At 43.5% G+C, this 15,098-nt stretch overlaps 1 protein-coding gene across 2 annotated transcripts in view; it reads left to right on the forward strand.

Moving 5' to 3' along the window:
• LOC145348418 (protein FAM163A-like) overlaps positions 1-15,098 on the forward strand; it is a 166,527-nt gene that overhangs the window by 25,016 nt on the left and 126,413 nt on the right. For both annotated transcript variants that reach the window (XM_080196631.1, XM_080196632.1), the window contains exon 2: positions 4,695-4,765. The gene's annotated coding sequence lies outside the window, so the exon portion shown is untranslated. The remainder of the gene's footprint in view (positions 1-4,694; positions 4,766-15,098) is intronic.

Below are 15,098 nucleotides of genomic sequence, written 5' to 3' on the forward strand. Positions count from 1 at the left end.
GGCTAAACCGGGAAGATCATGTCTGCATTTTGAACCGCAATGATGGAGGCCAAATTCTAATTCATAGAATCACATAATCCGTACAGTGCAAAAACAGGCCATTTGGCCCATTGAGTCTGCACTGACAACAATTCTACCCAGGCCCTATCCCACGTAAACACCCTGCTAATAACTATGGGGCAATATAGCATGGCCAATCAACTTAACCCCCACATCTTTGAAGTTTGGGGAAAACCAGAGCACCTGGAGGAAACCCACGCTGACATGGGAGAACATGCAATCTTCACACAGTCATCCAAGGCCAGAATTGAACCCAGGTCCCTGGAGCTGTGAGGCAGCAATGCTACATAAGAACATAAGAAATAGGAGTAGGCCATCTAGCTCTTCGAGCCTGCCCCGCCATTCAATAAGATCATGGCTGATCTGAAGTGGATCAGTTCCACTTTCCCACTTTCTCCCCATAACCCTTAATTCCCCTGTCAGAAATCTATCTACCCGTGACTTAAATGTATTTAGCAAGGTAGCCTCCACCACTTCAACGGGCAGAGAATTCCAGAGATTCACCACCCTCTGAGTGAAGAAGTTCCTCCTCAACTCCGATCTAAACTGCCGCCCCCCCTTATCTTGAGGCTGTGCCCTCTGGTCCTGCTGTCCTTTCTAAGCGGGAAGAATCTCGCTACCTCTACCCTATCCATCCCTTTCATTATCTTATACGTCTCTATAAGATCCCCCCTCATCCTTCTAAACTCCAACGAGTACAGACTCAGACTATTTAGTCTCTCTTCATAGGCCAACCCCCTCATCTCCGGTATCAGCCTAGTGAACCTAAATATTTAATCTTTATATGAAGAGGCCATTCAGTCCATACCAACCACAGTCCCACCCAGACCCTATCCCAGTATTTACCCTGCTGATCCCCCTGACACTGAGCAGTAACTGATCATGTCCAGTGTCCCTATGCTGCTGATGTTTGGAGAGTGTGAGGAAAGGCCCCCGTAGACATGGAGACAATGTACAGACTCCACACAGACAGTGAGCCCAAGGCCACCAATTGAAGCCGAGCCTCCCTCAATGCTAACCACTGTGCCACCATGCCATCCAAAAGTTCAGCTCAACTTATTTTGAAAGCACAAAGAAGCAAAGTTAGAAAGTTGCTTGGTCCCATTCTTCAGACAAGATGCTAAATGGAAGACACTTCTAAATGGTTCACATGGACAGCAAATACTCCTCTGAAGAAGAAAAATCTTCTCCCAAAATCCAGGCCAAGAAACTTTCGTCATCCATCACCCACCCCAAATGGATTAACTGGTTAGGCAGGTTTGTGGGATCTTCTCAGAACATAAATTGGATGCCAAATCAATCCCCAAAGCACCACATTTCGATCACATTTTCTATATGCCTGGAATCCTCAGTGTAGAAAAATGCCCCAAATGGAGGAGACAGGCAAAAATGAAAGCTAGGCTAAAGACAGACGTTAGATACAAAATTGAATAGCTTAAAGGAAGAGGTGGGTTTAAAGAGGAGATTCAAGGAGGTGAGAAAGTTAAAGACAAAGGTGTTCCAGATGGCTATATGCATTGCCACGGACAGTGCAGCGGAGGGAGAAAGCACCACACAATCAGTGTTGGAGGAATGGAGTTTTCAAGTCTTGGAAGGGTTGAATGAGTTAGGGAGGAGCGAGGCCATTTGGCCATGAAGGATTTAATCATGTGGACAGGAAATTTCAATCTGAGATCTTGTGAGATTGGAAACCTTTGTGGGTCAGAAAGGGTAAGTGTGATGTATTCATGATACCATAGCTGAGCTTTGGAGGTATTGTGGATTTGTTTTTTGGGTGAGTGAGCAGGAGAGCCCAGTCATGACATTCAATTTCAAGCTGACAAAGACAGGATGAGGGTTAAAGCTGCAGAGACAGGGCTGAGCAGGAGATACATGCTCTGTGAAGGATGCCATATGGAATTGGAAGTTCAGATCAACGGGGAACATTCTACCTCAGCTGAAAGCAGTGGCCTTCAACCTGAGACAGTGGCCTGGGAATGAAATGCAATTAGCAGTGAGGGAATAGTAACTGTGACAGAGCCTAAATTATATTCAGATTATCTAGGACAAAATGTCAGGCAAGCAGGCTGGCGGCTCTGGCTATGATTGATTAGTGTAGAACCAATTAAGGTAGTCAAACTGAACTGTACAACAATGGAGAGATATTGGAGGATGGCGGCCAGCAAGTCCTGCAAACAGGGTCCTATAGTACCTGGACAGATAGTGCAACTGGATCACAATCATAGAAGACATCCACAACTATAATAGAGGTTATTTTAATGATGCAGAAGAGATGGAAAACTGACTGGACAGATTTAAACATGAAGCTGCAAAAAGGATGTATTTTTTTGGAGAGTGGAACTGAAGCCAGTCATTTCCCAGGACTGGTGAACAAGAAATGGAATTTTTGTAGAAGGATTTGTTGACAGTGGTTTTGAAAGAAGTCAGAATAACAGCTGAGGGATGAAACCATTTGCAATGGGCAGCACAGTGGCACAGTGGTTAGCACTGCTGCCTCACTGCACCCGAGATCTGGGTTCAATTCTAGCCTTGTGTGGGATTTGCACATTCTCCCCGTGTCTGCATGGGTTTCCTCCAGGCGCTCCAGTTTTCCCCCACGGTCCAAAGATGTGTAGATTAGGTGGTTTGGCCATGGTAAAATTGCCCCTTAATTCCCAAGATGTGTAGGTTAGATAGATTAGCCATGTGAAATGTGTGGGGTTATGGGGATGGGGATAGGGAGGGAGGGGGTGGGGGTGGGGGAGAGGTGCTGGGCTTGAGTGAAATATTCTGTGAGAGAGCCAGTGCACACTCAATGGGCTGAACTGTAGGGATTCTATATTCAATGTCATCAGTATTTCTGTCCATGAAGGAAAGTGGGCAGTTTAGTGGGAATAGGGTTGAAGGATCAGGAGAACAACATGAATTCTAGCAGCACATGAAGGGAGATCGACTGAAGAAAGTGTAAAGAAATAAACAACGAAATGAAGCCAAGGTAGAGGAATAAGAACGAGACTCCAATCGTCAATGAGAGCTTTCTGGTGTTGCCCCTAATGGGAGAGCAGTGAGTCAGCCTGAGGGTTAATGTGAACGTGGAGAATTCACTTCAGTGGGTGGAGTCTTCACCTGCACATTAGGAAGTGAAGATTAAATGTGTTGTAGCTGTAGGCCCTCAGTTTCGCAACAACAGAATTTAATGCTGGACTTAATTTTCACCCTTGGGTCTGTAAATGTGCATCAGGCAAAAAGACCAGAGAGCACATCCAGTTTGTATCTAAATGTTAGCATCACTCATCCAGACTCATATACATTGAGTGAATAAAAGCTTTTCCACAATAGTTTCCGTTCAAGATAACTAACTGAAGTGAAATCAAATAAATCCCTCAATCACTAAACTGTCTCAAAGGGACATTACTGTCTTTTCCTGGTGGCTTAATAGGATGCAACATGATGGTCTAAATTAGCTAGCACAGTATTGTGTTACTTAGTGAGAAATGTGTTGGACCTGATAGGCCCCTTAAAGGGCAAGAGATCTGCAGTCTATTCTTGATAATTCAAAGTCAATTCTTGTTCTAGAAAATAATAATTATCCAGTCATTTGAAAGAAGCAATGTGAATAGCACAGCAAAGCGGGAATTTAGCACTAAAGACTCAAAATGACTGGATTGACTTCTTGGCTTTAAACTTGGGGTAGGCTATGATTGCTGTAAATAGGCACATCCTGAAGTTCCAGGTCAATAGCCTTTTTGGACATCTTTCTGAGCAGCTTTATGCAGAAATGTGTGCATAACCAATGAAGGGAGTTGGCATTGACTGTGATTTCACAGAGTTGCACGCTGAAGGATCTGGTAGCGAGAAATGGAAATAGATATGAAGGATAAGAGCAAAATGTAAAAGGAAAAAACAGAAAGCGAGGAAAGACTGCAATATAGAGAGAGAATAGTGAAAGGAGAAAGAGTTAACTTTCCAATGGACATCTTGGAAGAAGCATTTTTAAGCTGAAAAAGTGAAGCAAGAATTGGTAAACATATGTGGGGGTTGAATGTGAGTTTTTGAATGATAAACTGTGACAGGAAAAATTAATTTATCAACTTAGACAGCGACCTATACTTGTATACCTTCTCTAACATCGCAAAACAACCCAAAGGGCTTCACAAGAGAGTAAACAGACAACAAAATAGAAGTTGGTCTTAGGTTGGATGGCCAAAGGTTTTATTAATGAGGCAAGTTTAAGGATCGTCAGCAAGAAGGTAAGAAGCAGAGGGGTTAGGCCTCAGAATGGAGACGCACAGATAACCAATAATTAGAAAAAAGCAAGATACTGCAGATGCTGGAATCTGAAACAAAAACAGAAAACCCTGGAAAATCAGCAGAAAATCAGAGTCAGGCGCTCAGGAGAAACTGATTTGAAACAATATGTGAGAAGGAAGCAAAGTAGGTGTTTGCATCTATTGGAATACTCGAGCTAAAGGGAACTAAGGCTAAGTGATCCTTTGGAACTTCAAAGAATTTGGCCATAAGACTGGGTCACGAGAATTGCTTCTTTATTTGCATGGGATCAGTGTGAAGAGGTTTACATATACATAGCAAAATGATAAAAATTTTAAGCAAGCAGGACAATTCACCATATCCTAATTCCCACTTCCCTGTTGCAGGAGAGCACATCAATCTCTGACCTCTGGCAGGACAACAGAGGAAGAGAACAAGCTGAGGGACTGTTGAGAAGGTAGGAGCACCACCTCTGTTCAATGCAGCCATTCTAAGCATGTATGTGTGAGATAACATGAAACCAAATGGACAATGTGCTCAACCACACTATGTTTTTGCCTATTAAAAGCAATGCAAACATGCATTCACCAAGCGTTACTATCCGTGCAGAAATATCACAAAATAAGAAACAGATGTGGCAAAGAGCGTGACTTGAGAATCACAATATTTTATGGATTGTATCCTGCAGAATGGCAGGGTTGTGGAGCTCGGTATTAATACCAGTACCATAACCGCAGGAGTGTTCAGCCTGTACGTCAGTTTCTGATGTTTGATTTACTGTGATGTGATTTTTCAAGATGGCAGACAAAAGAACACGCAGAGTGGCAAAGAGCTTTGATCTATAGGGCATGTAATCCAGAATAGCTAGTTCCATGGTATGTTGTGAGTGATGAAGTTTACTGTATCTATGGGAACCTGAAATCAGTGAACAGTAAACTCGGATGTAAATATGTTTTGGTAAAGTAAGCAAAGAGAGTACCGGAGGCAATCAGCTGGAGTTGGGAGATGGTAGCCTGGCTTTGGCAGGGACAGCCTGGATAGATACTACAAATATATGTATAGAAGGTCCAGTGTAGAGCAATCAGCAAAAGTGGGATAGGCCAGAGTGGGCCTCAGTCACCCCAGTGCAGTCACAATTTGAGCATATCTCCGGCAGCCATGGCCACACTAACACATTCTCATCAAGATGCCAGAAGTGTGCAAGCTGGCATCAGACATCTTTTAGGATGGTAACTAGTGCCCATAGCACCCAAATAATGGGTGCTGTTGATCCAAATTTCACACCCAAGTTTGAATTGCAGTAAGAATACTCCCCCATTTATAGCCGAGAAATGTAACCCACACATTGGGTGAAAGGTTCAAATTCCAGAACTTTTACTGCTGCTTTAGGGGCCAAGTTTGAGGCAGAGAATTTGAAATCAATAAATGAGTATTCTTTCTTAAATATATTCATTTATGTGTTTCATTAAAATGTATTCTACATAAGCTTTAAAGTAAAAAGCCTACAGAAAGAAACTCAGTGGCAAAGTGGTTAGCACTGCTGCCTCACAGCGCCAGGGATCTAGCTTGGGTCACTGCCTGTACGGAGTCTGCACGTTCTCCCTGTGTCTGCATGGGTTTCCTCCAGGTGCTCTGGTTTCCTCCCTTGGTCTGAAAGATATACTGGTTAGGTGCATTAGCCATGCTAAATTCTCCCTGAGTGCACCCGAAAAAGCACCGGAGTGTGGGATTTTCACAGTGACTCCATTACAGTGTTTATGTACGTCTACTTGTGACTAATAAATAAACTTTATTCTGGGGATGTGGGTTGGAAGCTCACCACAGCAGATGGTGGAATTTGAATTCAATAAAAAAGTATCTGGGGCTAAGAATCTACTGAGGACCATGAAACCTTTGTTGATTGTTGGGGAAACCCATCTGGTTCACTAACATCCTACAGGGAAGGAAATCTGCTGTCCTAACCTGGTCTACATGTGACTTCACAGCCACAGCAATGTGGTTGACTCTCAACTGTCCTTTGAAATGGCCTAGCAAGCCATTCAGTTCAAAAGCAAAACTGGACGGGATGGGAGAGTGAGATTTAACTGTACTGGGAAAGGGGGAGTGAGGTTTAACTGTACTGGGTAAGGGGGAGTGAGGTTTAACTGTGCTGGGTAAGGGGGAGTGAGGTTTAACTGTGCTGGGTAAGGGGGAGTGAAGTTTAACTGTACTGGGTAAGGGGGAGTGAGGTTTAACTGTATTGAGTAAGGGGGAGTGAGGTTTAACTGTACTGGGTAAGGGGGAGTGAGGTTTAACTGTATTGAGTAAGGGGGAGTGAAGTTTCCCTACATAGATTAAGGTTAAGTGAGTGGGCAAAAATCTAGCAAATAGAGTATAATGTGGACAAATGTAAAATTGCCCATTTTGGCAGGAAGAATTAAAAGAAGCTCATTATCTAAATTGTGAGAGATTAGAGATCTGAGGAGCAGAGAAAGCTGGGTGTCCTAGTCCATGAAGCAAAAAAGGATAGTGCACAGATCAACCAAATAATTAGGAAAGCTGTCTTATAATTTATGGTGAGGGGAACTGATCACAAAGTAGGGAGATTATGCTTTAGTTGTACAGGGCATTGGTGAGATTACACCTGGAGTACTGTGTACAGTATTAGCCTTACTTAAAGAATGTAAATGTTAGAAGCAGTTAAGAGAAGCTTTGGTGGACTAATACTAGGAATGGGTGGATTGTTTTAGGAGGAAAGGTTAGAGAGGTTAGGTTTGTACTCACTAGAGTTTAGAAGAATAAGAGGCAACTTGATCAAAACCTTTAAGATCCTGAGGGGTATGGACAGGGTGGGTGTGGAGAGTATGTTTCCTCTTGTCAGCGAATTTAGAAATGTTTAAAAATAAGTTTTTGCTCATTTAAGGCGAAGGTGAGGAGATTTTGTTTCTCTCAGAGGGTAGTGAGTCACTGGAACTCTCTTCCTCCAAAGGCAGTGGAAGCAGAGTCTTTGAATAGTTTTAAGGCAGAGCTAGGTAGATTCTTGATTAACAAGAGAGTGAAAGGTTATCGGGGATCAGCAAGAATGTGGGGCTAGGGTTATAATCAGACCAACCATGATTTTATTAAATGGCAGTGCAGGCTCAAAGGGCCAAGTGGCCTACTCTTGCTTCTGATTCATATGTTTAGTATGCAGGTATGTTCATATTATCAAATGATGATTGAGGTTTCATAGTAAAGACATAGGAATATACGGAACTAAAGAAATTATTAAACAAACCTGCACCTTGCCTTTTTCATTAAAAATATGACATTAAAGAAGAGATTTATACAGGCATGTGAAGGAAGCAAATTGATTTGACAACCTGCAACAGATAAGAAAAGAACAATTTGTTTTCTATTGTCTGGGAATAACGTACAAAATTCTTTCTAATGCTTAAATGCAAATGCTCCTCTGCACCTCCCATCCTGTTTCTTGCAAAAACCTCACTGTGAGTCAATATAAGGGGAGAGCAGCTGGCATTTTCACAAACTTCTTCATTTCTATAAGTGAAATTGTTGATAATACTTTGCCAAATAGAAGACAATTATTTGTGCCTTGTGCTCAGAGGTGTGAAAAGTCTGTAAGGCCGGATGTATGGAGAAGTAATTTCATAAACGTCTCATTGGAATTCAACAAAGAGGGTGGGAATTCCACATCAATAAAACAAGCTGCAAGATTGGCAGCAGAAATGTAAAAATAGATATAAAAATGCTGCTGATTAGAAGGGGCTGGTCAGAATTCCCTCAAGCATGTCCAGTGTCAGCAGTATCTGATAAACCACTTTGTAAATGAAATGTACAATCAGGCTCTCAGCAACATCAGCACCCAGGCAGGCTGAACACTGAATAAAGAGTATTATCAACATCAATCTCTGTTACACACTTAGTTCATCTTGCACCTCGTCAAACCATGAGACCCAGACCCTGCCTCTCAGTCTGACTGTGAAAGTGTGACCCAGGTTCTGACTTCCTCTCTCTCTGTGTCTGACAATCTAAGGATTGCAAAGATGATCCTGGATAGGTGCGAAAGTAACAGGGTAGTTGTTATGGGAGACTTTAACTTTGCAAATATCGATCGGAAAAGCTATAGTTCAAGCACGTTAGAGGGGTCAGTTTTTGTCCAATGTGTGCAGGAAGGTTTCATGACAGAGTATGTAGATAGGCCAACAAGAGGTGAGGCTACATTGGATTTGGTACTGGGTAATGAACCAAAGCAGGTGTTAGACTTGAAGGTAGGTGAGCACTTTGGTGATAGTGACCACAATTCGGTCACGTTTACCTTAGTGATGGAAAGGGATAGGCATATACCGAAGGGCAGAAGTTATAGCTGGGGGAAAGGTAATTATGAGGCTATTAGGCAAGATTTAGGATACATAGGGTGGAGTACGAAATTGCAGGGGCTGGGACATCTGAAATGTGGAGCTTATTCAAGGAGCAGCTACTGCGAGTCCTTGATAAATATGTACCTGTTAGGCAGGGAGGAAGTGGTCAAGTGAGGGAACCTTGGTGTACTAAGGAAGTTGAATCTCTGGTGAAGAGGAAGAAGGAGGCTTATGTAAAGATGAGACGTGAAGGCTCGGTTAGGGCACTGGAGAGTTATAAATTAGCCAGGAAGGAGCTAAAGAGAGAGTTAAGAAGAGCTAGAAGAGGACATGAGAAGACTTTGGCGGATAGGATCAAGGAAAATCCTAAAGCTTTCTACAGGTATGTTAAGAATAAAAGATTGGTTAGGGCAAGATTAGGGCCAGTCAGAGACAGCAGTGGGAAGTTGTGCGTGGAGCCTGAAGAGATAGTAGAGGCACTGAATGAGTATTTTTCGACAGTATTCACACAGGAAAAAGTCAGTGTAGTCGAAGAGAATACTGCGATACCAGGTCGTAGACAAGATGGGATTGAAGTACATAAGGAGGAGGTGTTGGCAATTCTTGAGAGTGTGAAAATAAATAAGTCCCCTGGGCCGGATGGGATTTACCCTAGGATTCTCTGGGAGGCTAGGGAGGAGATTGCAGAGCCTTTGGCTTTGATCTTCATGTCGTCATTGGCTTCAGGTATAGTGCCGGAAGACTGGAGGATAGCAAATGTTGTCCCCTTGTTCAAGAAAGGGAGTAGAGACCATCCTGGGAATTATAGACCAGTGAGCCTTACTTCTGTTGTGGGCAAAGTTTTGGAAAGAATTATAAGGGATACGATTTATAATCATCTAGAGGGAAATAAATTGATTAGGGATAGTCAACACGCTTTTGTGAAGGGTAGGTCGTGCCTCACAAACCTTATCGAGTTTTTTGAAAAGGTGACCAAAGAGATGGATAAGGGTAAGTCAGTTGACGTGGTGTATATGGATTTTAGCAAAGCGTTTGATAAGGTTCCCCATGGTAGACTATTGCAGAAAATGCAGATGCATGGGATTGAGGGTGATTTAGCAGTTTGGATCAGGAATTGGCTAGCTGATAGAAGACAGAGGGTGGTGGTTGATGGGAAATATTCAACCTGGAGTGCAGTTACAAGTGGTGTACCTCAAGGATCTGTTTTGGGGCCACTGCTGTTTGTCATTTTTATAAATGACCTGGATGAGGGTGTAGAAGGATGGATTAGTAAATTTGCTGACAACACCAAAGTCGGAGGAGTTGTAGACAGTGAGGATGGATGTTACAGTTTGCAGAGGGACATAGATAAGCTACAGAGCTGGGCCGAGAGGTGGCAGATGGAGTTTAATATGGAAAAGTGTGAGGTGATTCACTTTGGTAAGAATAACAGGGGTACAGAATATAGGGCTAATGGAAGGACTCTTAATAGTGTGGACGAGCAGAGGGATCTCAGGGTACATGTGCATAGCTCCCTGAAAGTTGGCACCCAGGTTGATAAGGTTGTTAAGAAGGCGTAAGGTGTGTTAGCTTTTATTGGTAGAGGGATTGAATTTCGGAGCCGTGAGGTCATGTTACAACTGTACAAAACGCTGGTGCGGCCGCACTTGGAGTATTGTGTACAGTTCTGTCGCCGCATTATAAGAAGGATGTAGAGGCATTGGAAAGGGTGCAGAGGAGGTTTACCAGGATGTTGCCTGGTATGGTGGGAAGGTCTTATGAGGAAAGGCTGAGGGACTTGAGCTTATTTTCATTGGAGAGAAGAAGGTTACGAGGTGACCTGATTGAGGCATACAAGATGATCAAAGGATTGGATAGGGTGGACAGTGAAAGCATTTTACCTTGGATGGTGATGGCTAACACAAGGAGACATAGCTTTAAATTAAGGGGTGATAATTATAGGACGAATGTCAGAGGTAGGTTCTTTACTCAGAGGGTAGTAAGGTCGTGGAATGCCCTGCCTGCAGCAGTTGTGGACTCGCCAACTTTAAGGGCGTTCAAATGGTCTGTGGATAGGCATATGGATAATATTGGAATAGTTTAAGTTAGAGGGTCATTAGATTGGTTCCACTGGTCAGCGCAACATCGAGGGCTGAAGGGCCTCTACTGCGCTGTAGTGTTCTATGTTCTATGACAGTGTGACCCAGGTTCTGACTCTCTCTCTATGTCTTGGACCACGTGGTCCAGTTTCTGAGCTCCTTGCTACTTCTTTCTTATCCTAAATCTCCATTCTCTCCTCACTCATGCCCGCACCGTTTTTGTCTCTCAGCTTGTTTCTCACCTTCACCCATCGACTGCACACCAAATTCTCCCATCCTCCATCATGTCTTGCTCTCTGATTACTTGACTGACACAGTAAGAAGTCCCACAACGCCAGGTTAAAGTCCAACAGCATGGATTAAACTTGACTGACAGCATGGATTTTCTGTTTAATGTCCTCAAGAATTGATAGGCTTCTATGTTCAATGTGGAGAATGTGTTCGAATGAATCCATCCGAGAAACAGCTGGCGGGTCAGTTTAACTGAATGGAAATGGTGCCAAATTGAAATTCATCTCATTTACTTCTTTACTTAGGAACGGTGACTGGAATCGATAAGAGACTCCATTCATTGTTTCATTGGCTAACTAACTGTGATCATTTGCAATGGAGTGCTTTTGCCTTGTATGTTTGCAGCTGATATACGAGTGTGTCCCATTGGAGCTGCACTTTGAATAACGGCATTGCTGTGTTAGTTGGCTTTGTATTCACCTTTGTAACCTGATTTTAAATATGTTCCAGAATAAGCAGATCATAGTCCCTTCTGTTTGGCAGCTGTAACCCTCCCCTATGAAGTGAACTTCAGTAAACCCAATGCAGCCATTTCATTCCAGGCTACACAAACTGCCCCAGTTCGATGCTAAGTGCACCATCTCTCACACAGGAAGGTCACAAGGATGATTCCACTTGGGCCTGCAGCCTGAGGTTGAGGCACACTGCTAGGGAGATCACAGGTCTCGACACACACAACAGATGAAGAGGTCTTGCGAGCTGATGTAACTGGATTGTTTTTTTCTAATTATCACTGAGCTGGAGGGTACCCTCCTCTTCATTCTGTTTGAGTTTAGCATGGGAATGTGAAGAGAGACAGCGCAGCCTGCACTAGATTCAGGTGCGGAGCAGAGCTTGGCAGACATTCTGCTATTTGCTTGGTGCTGAACTGGGCGGGTAACATATCAGAGATTGTTGCTTCTGTCGAAGATTAGTAGGAACACATTCTAAGGTGCTGCAATCTAAGCTTTGACAGGATTTTCCTCTAAGAAACTTCAAAAACACAGACACCAGGCATTAAAGGTGATGTGGGCTTCACAATTCACCCAAAATGTTCTCCTGATCTCCCACATGAGGCCAGCAATGACTGAATTTCACCAAGTCAGATACGGCTTTTTTTTAATTTAAACCATACTGGCCCAAGGCTGCTTCCCAACTGAAACTGTGAGTCAGTGGGGAAACAACTGTACGTGGGTCTAAGATCATCATAGAATCAGCATAGAATCCCCACAGTGCAGAAGGAAGCCATTCAGCCCATTGTGTCTGCACCAACAACAATCCCACCCAGGCCCTATCTCCCATATTTCGCCAGCTAACCCCTCTAACCTACACATCCCAGGGCACTAAGAGGCACTAACCTGCACATCTCTGGGAGAAAACTGGAGCACCCGGAGGAAACCCTCGCAGACGCAAGGAGAACATGCAAACTCCACACTGACAGTGACCTAAGCCGGGAATTGAATCCTGCTCTCTAGCACTGCGAGGCAGCAGTGCTAACCACTGTGCCACACAGAGCTCTTGACTATTGCCAAATATGTCAATATTGAGAAGAGAACTTTCTCCTTCTGTGGGTGTGAATCTAATCTATTTCCGAGGGGGTTTGAGGCTGGGGTGAACTCGTCTCAGATGAGGGTCAGCTTGCTAACAGTCAATAGCTTGTCTTTTCATTTTGTGCTAACCCAGCCAGGCAGCTGCACCAGATTCAAGCTTCCACAAGCAAACCTCTGCTTTAGGGTCCAGGTTTACAGAGAAATTGAGAAACGTTTTTCTTATTTAAAGTATTAAGGGGAATCGTAGTGTCTGATTCACTGAAGATCACAGGTCTTCATTTCCCGTTTTAGTTCAAATCTGTTGCGTTAAGCCAGTGCCTTGGTCTAATTGAATATATATTCACACTGCTTTAAACACAGTAAAAGTCATATTCTGACACATGGGCCTGAATTTTCACACTCGCCATCGTGAGAATCAGCAGGTAACCTGTTCCTGGAAGTTCCGACAGTCCCACTGCCATGTCACACTCAATTGAGTGTTGATTGGCATCAGGCAGTACTCCCAGCTACACTGGGAGGGAAGTACCATCTCAGAGAGCCGTCAGCTAATCAGACTGTCTATCCATCATCTCTCTGGCCTGTTCAGGCACAGCAGTGCAGTGGCCAGAAGAGGTACTGCAGTGCTGTACCTCAACCTAAGTCCTGGGACCGCACTTAAGATAACTCCTAAGGGTTCCCGAGGTCGCGGGGATGGGAGGGCAGGGGATGTCCTGGGGGATCAGGAGGCGGCAATGCTACCTCAGGATGGGAGGGCTGGAGCTCCAAGGTCCTGCAGGGCAGGTTACCAAAATCTGAAGTGGTTTTCCAATTAATTCGTCCTACCCGAGATGGAGATTCGTTCATTTTTCAGTTTCCCATACTGCTCTGACCCACACCCACCAGCTTAAAAATTGTGACTGGGTGGGGAAAGGCCCTTACTTGGCCATAAAGTGTCTACTTATGGGCTTTAATAGGGAAACAATGGATTTCCTGCCTATTGTATCTGGTTCAGGTTGGGCGGAATCCCAAAGGGAGTCGGAGAAAGGTGCTCTCCAAGTCATACAGGATGTCAGACTTTATCAAATTACTGATTGAAATGTTATCTAAATGCTGAGAGGTGGCAGAAATCCAGAGGGATCTGGGTGTCCTAGAGTATGAATCACAAAAGGCTAGAATGCGGGTATAGCAAGTAATTAGGAAAACTAATTAAACATAATTTTTTTTTGTGAGGGGAATTGAATGAAAAGGTAAGGAGGTTTTGCTCCAAATTGTACAGGGCATTGTTGAGACCACATCTTGAGTACAGTGCATTGTGTTAGTCTCCCTATTTAAGGAAGGATGTAAACGTGTTAGAAGCAGTTCAGTGAAGGTTTACTACACTAATACTAGGAATGGGTTGATTCTCTTTTGGGGAAAGTTTGTAGAGGCCAAGCTTGTGTCCACTTGAGTTTAGAAGAGGGAGAGGCAATGTGATTGAAACATGTAAGACTTTGAGGGGTATGGACAGGGTGGAGAGAATGTTTCCCCTTGTGAGAGGATCAAAAACTAGGGGGTCATTGTTTAATAATAAGGGGTTGATTAAAAAAGCAAAAAGCTTTGATTCACACACCTAGATCCAAACTAACAAAAACAAATTTATTCTCAGACCTTCTGCCAATACAGAGTACAAAATGAAAGTAAAACAGCAGCCTGTGTAACACCCTAATATCATCACCATCAAATCACATGATTAGATCTTCAAGCAATCTGCAACTACTTAAATAATTAACAGTGATGCTGGTGTTGATTCTGGTGATGGTGGTGGTAGTGGGGGTGATGGTGGTGTTGGTAGTGGTGTTGGTTCTGGTAGTATTTGTGATGGTGATGTTGGAAGAGATGGTGTCAATTCTGGTGGTGTTGTGTGTTGGAGGCGATGGTGTTGATTAGGTTGCTGATGGTGGTGGTGTTGTTGTTAGTGTTGTTGGTGCTATTTTTGTTGTTCTTGTTGCTTGTGCTTGTGTTCTTGTTGTTATTTTTGCTGATGGTGGTGGTGTTTGTAATAAATTCAACAAACGCCATGAGGTTGGTTCTTGGAGTACGAGCTCCCTGATTAAGGCCATAATTTCCTGACTAGTCAGGGAGCCCCAATTGCATCTAAAACTGGGAGTGACCGGTCTTCTGGCACTCCTGGTTCTGATTCTGCACCAAAAGTACTTTTAGACATTTATAAATAAAGCGAATTTGGTGAACAGACTGAGGAGTTATTTTAGTATGACAAGGAAAAAGAACAGCTCTAAGGAACTTGCTTATGAATAGCTGTCTTCACTTGAGATAAGCCATTTTCAGGCATCATGCCTCTCTTTGGGAAACTGGACTCTTTTGACCCTGCTGTGGAGGACTGGGCCCAACATGTGGAACACCTGCATTGTATTTTTAGGAGTAAAGATATTGTGGCAGGTGAAAAGCAACTCCTAAAAGTACTTGTGGTGCAGAGTCAGAATCAGGAGTGGAACACATGCATTACATTTTTAGGGTTAATGATATTGTGGCAGATGAAAAGCAACAGGTCATTTTTCTGACCCTTGTAGACGGGT

Source organism: Carcharhinus amblyrhynchos, chromosome 9 (genome assembly GCF_965287045.1).
Source record: "Carcharhinus amblyrhynchos chromosome 9, sCarAmb.v2.hapA, whole genome shotgun sequence".
In the NCBI taxonomy this organism is placed as follows: domain Eukaryota; kingdom Metazoa; phylum Chordata; class Chondrichthyes; order Carcharhiniformes; family Carcharhinidae; genus Carcharhinus; species Carcharhinus amblyrhynchos.